We start from the raw sequence: 10,449 nt of genomic DNA, 5'->3' as shown, positions 1-10,449 counted from the left end.
GCTGGGTGTGCAGAGTGTAAACCACGGGGGTGGGTTGGGAAGGGCTTTAAAACCATCCCCAGGTAAGGAAAATCCCATAATCGTCCCACAAAGCCATGCAGATGGAAGGAAAAAAACCCTGCAGGAGGAAGGAAAGGGAAGGGGAAAGGGAAGGGGAAAGGGAAGGGAAAGGAAAAGGAAAAGGAAAAGGAAAAGGAAAAGGAAAAGGAAAAGGAAAAGGAAAAGGAAAAGGAAGAGGAAGAGGAAGAGGAAGAGGAAAAAATGAAAAGGAAGAGGAAGAGGAAGAGGAAAAAAGGAAAAGGAAAAGGAAAAAGGAGAAGGAAGAGGAAGAGGAAGAAGAAGAGGAAAAGGAAAAAAGGGAAAGGGAAAGGAAAAGGAAAATTAAAAGGAAAAGGAAGAGGAAAAGGAAAAGGGAAAGGAAAAGGAAAAGGAAAAGGAAGAGGAAAAGGAAGAGGAAGAGGAAAATGAAGAGGAAGAGGAAAAGGAAAAAAGGAAAAGGAAAATGAAAAGGAAAAGGGAAAAAAGGAAAAGGAAAAGGAAGAGGAAGAGGAAAAGGAAAAAAGGAAAAGGAAGAGGAAGAGGAAAAGGAAAAAAGGAAAAGGAAGAGGAAAAGGAAAAGGGAAAGGAAAAGGAAGAGGAAAAGGGAAAGGGAAAGGAAGAGGAAAAGGAAAATTAAAAGGAAAAGGAAGAGGAAAAGGAAAAGGAAAAGGAAGAGGAAAAGGAAAAGGAAAATTAAAAGGAAAAGGAAAAGGAAGAGGAAAAGGAAAAGGGAAAAGGAAAGGAAAAGGAAGAGGAAGAGGAAAAGGAAAAGGAAGAGGAAAAGGAAGAGGGAAAGGGAAAGGAAATGGAAGAGGAAAAGGAAAAGGAAAATTAAAAGGAAAAGGAAGAGGAAAGAGTCTCTGAGCACCCCTCAGAGCTGTGGGATGGGGATGGATCCCCCAGCACCGGTGACATCCTCACACGACATCGATTCGATGTCCCCTCCGCCCCCCAGTGACACACAAAGGACTGATGTGAACAAACCCACAGGATTTTGCCGTTTTTAAGCCTTCCAAATGTGAATTTTTCAGTGTTTTACACCCAAAGCCTTATTCCTAGCCCTGTTCCCAGGGACAGGGCCGTGCTGGGGGGACATCCCGCGTCGCTGGATGTGACAAATGGAGCCGGGGGTGGCACTCGGAGCCCGGCAGGTCCCGCTGGGCGGGCAGAGGCAGCGCTGGTGCACGATCCGATCCGATCCGATCTGATCCAGTCCAATCCAGTCCTATCCGATCCGATCCGGTCCGATCCGATCCCATGTTGTGCCGGCACAGGCTGGGAGTTCTGCAGGGCGCTTATGTAAAGGGTTCGGGAGGGGCGGTGGTCACCGGCTCTGCTCGGGGGGGCTCGGCATTAACCCTTCCCCTCCCGGGGCTCCGGCATTAACCCTTCCCCTCCCGGGGGGCTCTGGCATTAACCCTTCGGCTCCCGGGGGGCTCATTCCCCTGCCCGGTGCCCGTAGGGGAGCAGGCAGGACCCTCCTCTCCATCCCCGCATCCCTCTGCTCCCCCTGCAGCGCTGCCACCACCCAAAACAGGCGGGTTTGTGCCTCTGGATAAAATCCTGACAGAAAAGAGATGATGAAAAAAGCCCCCGGGGGCGCTGGGGCAGGGCAGGAAGCCTGCAGTTTGTGTTCTGTGGGGTGTGCGGTGCTGAGCATCCTCCTCATTCAGCGGCTCGGAAACCCAGCCCGGAGCGGCTCCTCCCGTGCTCCGTTATAGCCGGGATGGGAGGATGCTGAACCAATCCCGAATCCCTGAATCCCAGCCCGGAGCGGCTCCTCCCGTTATAGCCGGGATGGGAGGATGCTGAACTAATTCCGAATCCCAAATCTCTCAAACCCAACCCGGAGCGGCTCCTCCCGTGCTCCGTTATAGCCGGGATGGGAGGATGCTGAACCAACCCTGAATCCCGAATCCCGAATCCCGAATCCCAGCCCGGAGCGGCCCCTCCCGAGCTCCCCGCGCTCCCTTCCAGCCGGGATGGGAGGACGGGAGCCGACCCCGGGAAGGATTCCCCGGAATGCTCCAAGCCCGGCCCCACGCAGCCGCTGGGATGGGGAGAGAACCGCACGGCTGAGGGAAACCTGTGGGCTGAGATAAGGGAGGTTTGATAGGGAGGGGGAAGGAAAAGCTGTGTGTGCGAGCAGGGGGAAGCCAGGAATTCATCCCCTCCCTTCTTACGGGCAGAGATTCACCACCAGGAATTCGTTCCCCCTTCCCATGGGCAGGAATTCACCCCCAAGAATTCATTCCCCCTTCCCATGGGCAGGGATTCATTCCCAGGGATTCATTCCCAGGAATGAATTTACCTCCAAGAATTCATTCCTCTTTCTCATGGGCAGGGATTCATTCCCAGGGATTCATTCCCAAGAATTCATTCCCCCCTTCCCATGGGCAGGAATTAATTCCCAAAAATTCATTCCCAGGAATTCATTCCGTCCTTTCTATGGACAGGGATTCATTCCTAGGAATTAATTCCCCCCCTTTCTATGGGCAGGAATTCATTCCCAAAATTCATTCCCCCCTTTCTATGGGCAGGAATTCATTCCCAAAATTCATTCCCCTCTTCTCATGGGCAGGGTTTCATTCCCAGGGATTCGTTCCCAGGGATCCAGCCCCAAGGAATTCATCCCCTCTTTCCCGTGGACAGGGATTTATTCCCAGGATTTCATTCCCAGGGATTTATTCCCAGGATTTCATTCCCAGAAATCCGTTCCAAGGGGCTCAGCCACTCCCAAAGGTGAGCTGGGAAGACAAACCCATCACTCCCAGTGTCCCCCTTATCCTGGTTTCCATCCTGGGCATGGTCTGGGACACCCCTGTGCTCACCTGTCCCAGCTGTGTCCCCTCCCTGCTCCCCGGGGGTGACACAGGAGCAGGAAAGGCCTTGGCACTGCTCAAAGGCCGCTCAGAGACACAACAAAACATCTTTGTGTTACCAACCCTGCTGTTCAGCACAAACCCAAACACTGCCCCAGCCTGCCTTTGCCCTGGGGTTAACCCTGCCCAGCCCAGAGCCAGCTCAAACTGCTCTGCTGGGCCTGGGGTGGTTCGGAGATGGGTGAGGAAGGGGCTGGGATGGGTGAGGAAGGGGCTGGGGTTGTTCTCTGGGTCTGGGATGGATGAGGAAGGGGCTACTCAAACCCATGGCTTTAAAAACTTAAAAATAGAAAACACATACTCAAACCCATGGCTTTAAAAATTTAAAAAACAAAACAAAACCAAAACCCCATACTTAAACCTACGACTTTAAAAAATAAAAACAAAAACTGTACTCAAACCTACGACTTTAAAAATGGAAAAACACCCCAGCCCCAAACACAACAAGCGCTGCTGCCCATTGATATTCCCCTCACAGCTGTGCCTGCAGCCGGGCTGGGCTGTGAATGGGCACATTCCTGTTCCCCACGGCCTCTCTGAGCTCTCCCACCACAGCTTCCCCCTGGAATGTGCAATCGCACGGTGTCAGCACAGCCCGGAGCCTCCTGCTTCTCCTTCTCCTCCTCCTCCTGCTTCTCCTTCTCCTTCTCTTTCCCCTTCTCCTTCTCCTTCTCCTTCTCCTTCTCCTTCTCCTTCTCCTTCTCCTTCTCCTTCTCCTTCTCCTTCTCCTCCTTCTCCTTCTCCTTCTCCTTCTCCTTCTCCTTCTCCTTCTCCTCCTCCTCCTCCTTCTCCTTCTCCTCCTCCTCCTCCTCCTGCTCCCCTTCCAGGGCTCATCCCTGCAGCAAACCCCAAATTCCAGCCCTCGCTGCCATCCACAGAAAAGCTCTTTTCCTCAATTGGTGCTTCCCCGTTGATTTAATTAATGCAAATCCAGGCTGGTGTTAAAGCTCCCTGTAATTACAACACGGCTCTCGTGGTTTTTGTTGGGTATTTTTTTTTTTTTAATTTTCACTTTTTCTTGTGTTTTTAAGGAAAACACGTGGAGGTTCAGGGCCCTGCCAGCTGAGCCCAGTGGGAGCCCTGGGGTTGTGTCCAGCCCCAATTCCCCTCCTCGAGCAGAATCCCCCAAATCCCTTTGGCTGCTGGGGATCCACTCCCTCTCACGCTGGGTTTTTTCCACTGGAAAACAAAATCCCAGCATTGCCCTGGGTGAGGAAAACCAAGTTTTCTCGCTCTCTGAAGTGAAATTTTTATCCTCTCGTCCCTGAGCTGAGGAGCCTGCCTGCTGCCAGTCACGAGGGACGCAGCTCCACATTTAAACCACACTTAAATCACATTTAAAGCTTCCCAAGTTCCTCCCACGCTGGAGCCGGGGCAGGACGGACCCTCGGGGGCTGCAGCAGCTCAGAGCTGCAGGCTCAGGGCTCTCCCCCTTCCCCTGGCCCCCAAAATTCACCCCACAGCAGCGCCCAAAGGGGTTTTTGGGGCACGGTTGGTTTTTTTCCAGCAGTTTCCCCACTTTGGGCTGGAGGCACCTGGTGCAAACCCAGGGATGGTTCCTGAATGAACAGGGAGGGAGAAGGGCTGAGGAGGGAAACTGAGGCAGGGAAGGGGCTGTGTGAGGTGTGTGTGCTCTGGAAAGCCCCTGGGACAGATGGAAATGGAGCATTTTGGGTGGAATCCGGCTTTTCCCCGTGCTGGGAAGTGAGCTCAGCCTGTGGGTGCTCCTGCAGCATGATGGGGAGCTGGGGGACGCCAAATCCTCCTTTTTAACCCTTTAGCTCATGTTTTCACCCCAAAATTGGTGCTGAGACCGCCACCAGCCCTCCCTTGGGGGGCCACCAGAGCCCCCAGACCCATTCAGGCTGTCTCACCCCTCCTGTCACCATTCACCACACAAACCCTTGGCTGGGCGCTGTTTTTTAAAAATTTATTTATTTTTAATTTCATTAAAACAAAGCCCTTGTGTTGCCCATCACACGAGGGTGCCTCTGAGGGTGTTGGCTTTGGCGTGGAGCAGCAGATTGCTGGTTTATTGTACAAAAGATGGATGTTTTTCCAGCAGAAAGCCTGGCTTGGCCTGCTCTCCCAGCCACAGCGGATGTGTCAGGTTCTTTTGTCTTTTAATTTATGTATTGATCCATCAGGGGCTCAGATTGGCGGGGGGGAAAAAAGGGATGAGAAGGCAGGGGGCAAATGTGGAGTGCAGGAATTGTTTCTGTGCTGGTATGGCTGAGATTCCAGGGGCAGGGAGCAGCACTGAACCCCTCTGGGTGTGGAATTACTGTCAGTGCAGACAGGAGGGCAGCTGCTCCTCGTCCTGACGGGATCTGAAATGTGGAAATACAGACCTGGATTGATCCGTAAAACCCCACCCCAGAGTGCTTTCCTTGGCTCACAAATCCTGTGGGAAGAGGCCCCGGTGTCTGACGGATCCCACCCAAAAATACCTATATTTTATATATGTGTATATATATTTATATATATTAATATATAAATATATATATATATATAAAAATATATATATATATTTATATATATTTTTAATATGTATGTATATATATATGTATATATATATGTGGAATATCTATATTATATATAGGTATATATATATATGTGGAATATCTGTATTATATATAGGTATAAATATATATGGAACATATTATATATGGGTGTGTATATATATGGAATATCTATATTATATATAGGTATAAATATATATGGAATATATTATATATGGGTGTGTATATATATATATATGGAATATCTATATTTTATATATATATGGAATATGAATATATATATATGGAATATCTAATATATATATATAGATATATTTACCTATATATAATATAGATATTCCATGGAAAACTCATCTCTGGCAGCTGCCCTGCGTCCCCTGGCTGTGAGGAGGGGTGGCCACTATAAAATTCCCACTTTTGCCCACAATTTCAGCACCCAGGCCCCCGAGAGCTGCAAATCCACCTGTTCCCCAGACAGGAGAGCCCCTGGAAAATAAAACACTCCTCCCTTTTGGCCGTGCCAGGGAATCTGCTCTGATGTCGGGTGTCCCAAGAGCTCTGCGCCGAGAATTATTTGGGATGTGGGGGCTGAAACAAACCCGTTCATTCTGTTTATTTGGTGCTGGGCGAGTCGTGCTCCTTTAAGAGGATTTCCATCCCTCAACTCCTCCCCTCGTGACACTTCCAGGGCTCGTTTTGCCTTGACAGGGTGGGAGTATTTTTAACCGTGTCACGCCAGGGATGTATTAATAGCACAATGGGCTCGCCGAGCTGCTGCCGCAGCCCGGCCCGTGCTTTAAATTCAGGCAACTAATTAGGAGCTGGGGATAATTAGTGCCATACCCAGATTTTCTTCAGCTCCCCCCCCTCCCCTCCTCTTTATTTTCAAAGCCCCACTGTGCTGGAATGTTCTGTGGCTGTTGAATATTTCATAGCTCCTGTGTGCGCGGCTATTCCGTGGGTTTGTCAGGGTCTCCCCTGTGGGCTCTGCAGCATCCCAGGGGCAGGGGATGGGGCTGGGATGGGAACAGGGCATGGATGAACCCTCAAACCCTCTGCAGCATCTCAGGGGATGGGGCTGGGATGGGATCAGGGCATGGAAAAACCTCTGCAGCATCCCATGGGATGGGATGGGATGGGATGGGATGGGATGGGATGGGATGGGATGGGATGGGATGGGATGGGATGGGATGGGATGGGATGGGATGGGATGGGATGGGATGGGATGGGATGGGATCAGGGCATGGAAAAACCTCTGCAGCATCCCATGGGATGGCCCTGGGATGGGATCAGGACATGGATAAACCCTCAAACCCTCTGCAGCATCCCAGGGGCTGGCCCTGGCACTCTCAGGATGGGATCAGGGCATGGAAAAAGCCCCGATCCCAATCCCTGCCCCTGTCCTGCTCTCCCACCCAGCCCCTGGCGCTTGCTGGGCTCCCAGCTCGGGTATTTTTGTGCTGAGATGCTGCCTGGAATAGCAGGAGAGCTCCATGCTCCATATGGAAACGGGAATTTACGGGCTCGGCTTGGGAGGGGGAGTGGGGAGAGCGCAGAAACGGCTCAGGGCGTGGTTGGGAGTGAGGAGATGGCCGGGAGGGCTCCCAGAATGGGTCTGGGGGCGCGGGGAGGGTCGGGGCAGCACCCACGGGGAGCTGTGTGATGGTTTCAGCAGGACAACACACCTGCAGGGAATGGTGGGGATGCCAAGAACACACCTGCAGGGATGGGGACGTTCACCTCTGTTGGCTTGAGGTGCTCACGGTGACAATCCCTTATTTCAGGGTCACTGAAATAAGGGATTTCACTCTTCCTGAGCGTTTGGGCATTTTTTAGGAGGGAAGCAGTGTCCCTGCAGCCTTTGTCTTTATTTTACTAATATCTGATGCTCTCCTCGTGCCCCACAGCCCTGGCACACCCACACCCTCAGGATTTGGGTGTCAATCACTCTTTTGGACTATTTGGGTATTTTTTAGGAGGGAAGCAGCACTCCTTCAGCCTTTGTCTTAATTCCATCAATATCTGACATTCTCCTTGTGCCCCACAGCCCTGGCACACCCACACCCTCAGGATTTGGGTACCAGTCACTCTTTTTGACTATTTGGGTATTTTTTTAGGAGGGAAGCAGCATTCCTGCACTCTTTGTCTTTATTTCACAATATCTGACATTCTCCTTGTGCCCCACAGCCCTGGCACCCCCACACCCCCAGGATTTGGGTACCAGGCACTGCAGCCCCATTGCTGAATGTGCCATTTCGGGGCTCTGTTGCCCCAATATCAAAGCAATTAATTGATATTTCCGTCCCTGTTGCTGCAGGCGTGGTCGCCATCTGTGCTCAGCGCTTCTCCTCCTCTCGTTTAAGGGAGGAATTAACAGATTTCGAGTGAATTTCTCAAAAAAACACAACCTGTCTGAGCCGCAGAAATTCAATTATTTCCAACAGCGCGTTGGGAAGTGCAAATTTATTCCGAGGGGAGCGTTTTCTTAATGGTGTTTTTCGGCATAAATATAGTAGCAGCCTAAACACCTCCAGTAAACAAATATCAATTACCTTAAACGTTTCCTGCCTGTGGAAAAGCTTTCATTGTGAGGGAGGCACTCCCTAAAAATCCTGGTTTGCTTTTCAGTTCCGTGGGCTCCTGGGCCGTGTTTGCATTAAAATGAATTTTTATCTGAAAATCAAGGATTTTTGAGGTTTGAAAAACAAACTGTGAGATCATCGAGCGGATTGGAAGAGATCTCGTAGCCCTTCCCCACCTCTGAGTTCCTTTAAAAATTATTAAAATTCAACAACTCCTGGTTATTAAATCTCTCCAGCTGACCCACTCAGGTCGGATAATACATTGGATTTCTAGTTTTAAAATAAACTTTGCTAATTCAGGGCTGCTGCCAGCATCACCAACCCAGGTGCTCTCAAACATCCTCTGATGAACAAATAAGCCGCCGCTGCCTCCACCAGCCCCAGCACTTTGGGCTGGCAATTTAACACCCAGAAACCACATTTTCCTTCTGGAGATTAAATATTTTTGCAAGTTAAAAGAGCTGCCGTGGGCTGAGTCGTCACCTAATTGTGTCAGTCTCTTTGTGGGGTGTTTTGATAAGCGCATCAGAGCTCAGGCTTTCATCTTTGGGCTCCATCTGCTCACGTCACGTCCCAAATTCACACCCAGCAGGATCCCTCTGCATTTTGGGGTCTCGTTCTGAGCAGAAGGGGCTGGGATGGAGATGAGGGGCTCAGGTTGGGATTTTGGTGGGGCTGAGCCCCCAGGAACACGTTTGGGGTGGGTGTTGTTATCACCAGCTCAGATTCTGCAGGGCCACTGCTCATATTCCTGATTTCCAGAGCCTTTATCCTTTCTCTCTGGGAATTTCTCCTGCTGGGATCCTTTTATTTTCCTCAAAAGACAGAAATTCATCCATCAGAAATTCATCCTGATGTTAAATTTGGTGTTGAAATGGTGTTTTTCTGCTCCAACCCGTTTTGGGGCTAAACGTGACGTGTTGGGGGATGCTCCTGCCACTGCCGCCTGCTCTCTCAGCGGTAAAACTGGAATTAAAGCAGAAATTAAAAAGCTTTTTTTTGTTGGTGATAAGGAATCCAGCAGATAACAACCGCCCCAGCCACACGCTGGGGAGGGAAGAGCCTGTTTGGAACCGCAGCAAAATGTGTCAATAAACACAAATCAAAAGCAAATTAAATAAAAGCCTTTCATGCACTCCATTCTCCTCGAGATCAGACAGAAATAAATGCCACACAAACAAACGGGGTTTATGAAACGCTCCAAAAATAAAACCACTCTTGCAACAGGGCCAAAAAAAAAAAAAAAAAAAAGAGATTTCCTCCGTGTCTTTGCACCTGCTGGGGGCTCTTGTTCCTCTCTGGGTGTCAGAGCAGAGCTCAGGGGTTTCTGTGGTTCGGATCAGAAGCAGCAGTGGCAGGGGCTGGGCAAGAGCCTCATCCCAAAAGATAGGGCATGGAAAAATCCCAGAGCCGAGAGCAGCTCCCAAATCCTCTCTGCCAATGAGTTTCCTCTTACATAAGAGAGTTCTCACCCCAAGGAAATATTTTTGGCTTTTTAAGCCAGTCTGCAAAGGAAGGTAAGCTGCAGACAGGTGGTTTTTTTTGTAATTTTTTTTCCTTTTGTTATTTCTTCCCCCCCCCCCTTTTTTTTTTTCTTATTTTTCCCTTTTTTTCCCTTATTTTTCCCCTTTTCTTTTTTCCTTATTTTTCTTATTTTTCCCCTTTTTTTCCTTATTTCTTTTTATATTTTTTTCTTTCCTTTTTTTTTTTTTTTTTTTCCTTTTTTCCTCCTTTTTTCCCCAGAAAATCACCCAGGAAGTGCTGGCATGACTCCTACCTTTCTCTCATCCTGCATGCCTCCTTTTCAAAGGCCGAAAAGGAAATTTCCTTCTCCCCTTCACTGATCAAGGCCCTCACACAGGCCCATCCCAAAAGCCCCAAGCCCAGGAATCCTCAGTTCCTCTGGGAAATCCGGGGATCATCCCAGGATAAGCTCATTGATTGCCTCAAAAGCATTAATATTAAAGCATCCACCCCACTGTTGGGCTGCACGGGCGATAATTAATAAATTAAAATAAAGTCCAGCACAGCCTGGCGGCAGGGGCTGGTGCCTGCTTTGTACCCCACAGTGTTTAATAAAATAATAAGTGGTTAATAAATTATAATAAAGTCAAACATAGTCTGGTGGCAGGGGCTGCTTTGTCCACCACAGTGTTTAATAAAATAATAAGTGGTTAATAAATTATAATAAAGTCAAACATAGTCTGGTGGCAGGGGCTGCTTTGTCCCCCCAGTGTTCCATTCCATCACTTAATGTTTTCCACGTGTTCTGGGGGTGTCAGGGATGGGATTTCCCCGGGCTGGATCCGCCAGCAGTGATCCCCAAAAAGGCATCAGTGGCCCCAAAAGGCCCGGCAGGTTTCAGGTTTCAGGTTTGGGGTCTGGGGTCCCGGCAGTGCCATGAAAATCTTCCATCCCCCTGCT

Source organism: Melospiza melodia, chromosome 27, assembly GCF_035770615.1.
Source record: "Melospiza melodia melodia isolate bMelMel2 chromosome 27, bMelMel2.pri, whole genome shotgun sequence".
Taxonomy (NCBI): domain Eukaryota; kingdom Metazoa; phylum Chordata; class Aves; order Passeriformes; family Passerellidae; genus Melospiza; species Melospiza melodia.
Note: the sequence above shows the minus strand (reverse complement) of the source record.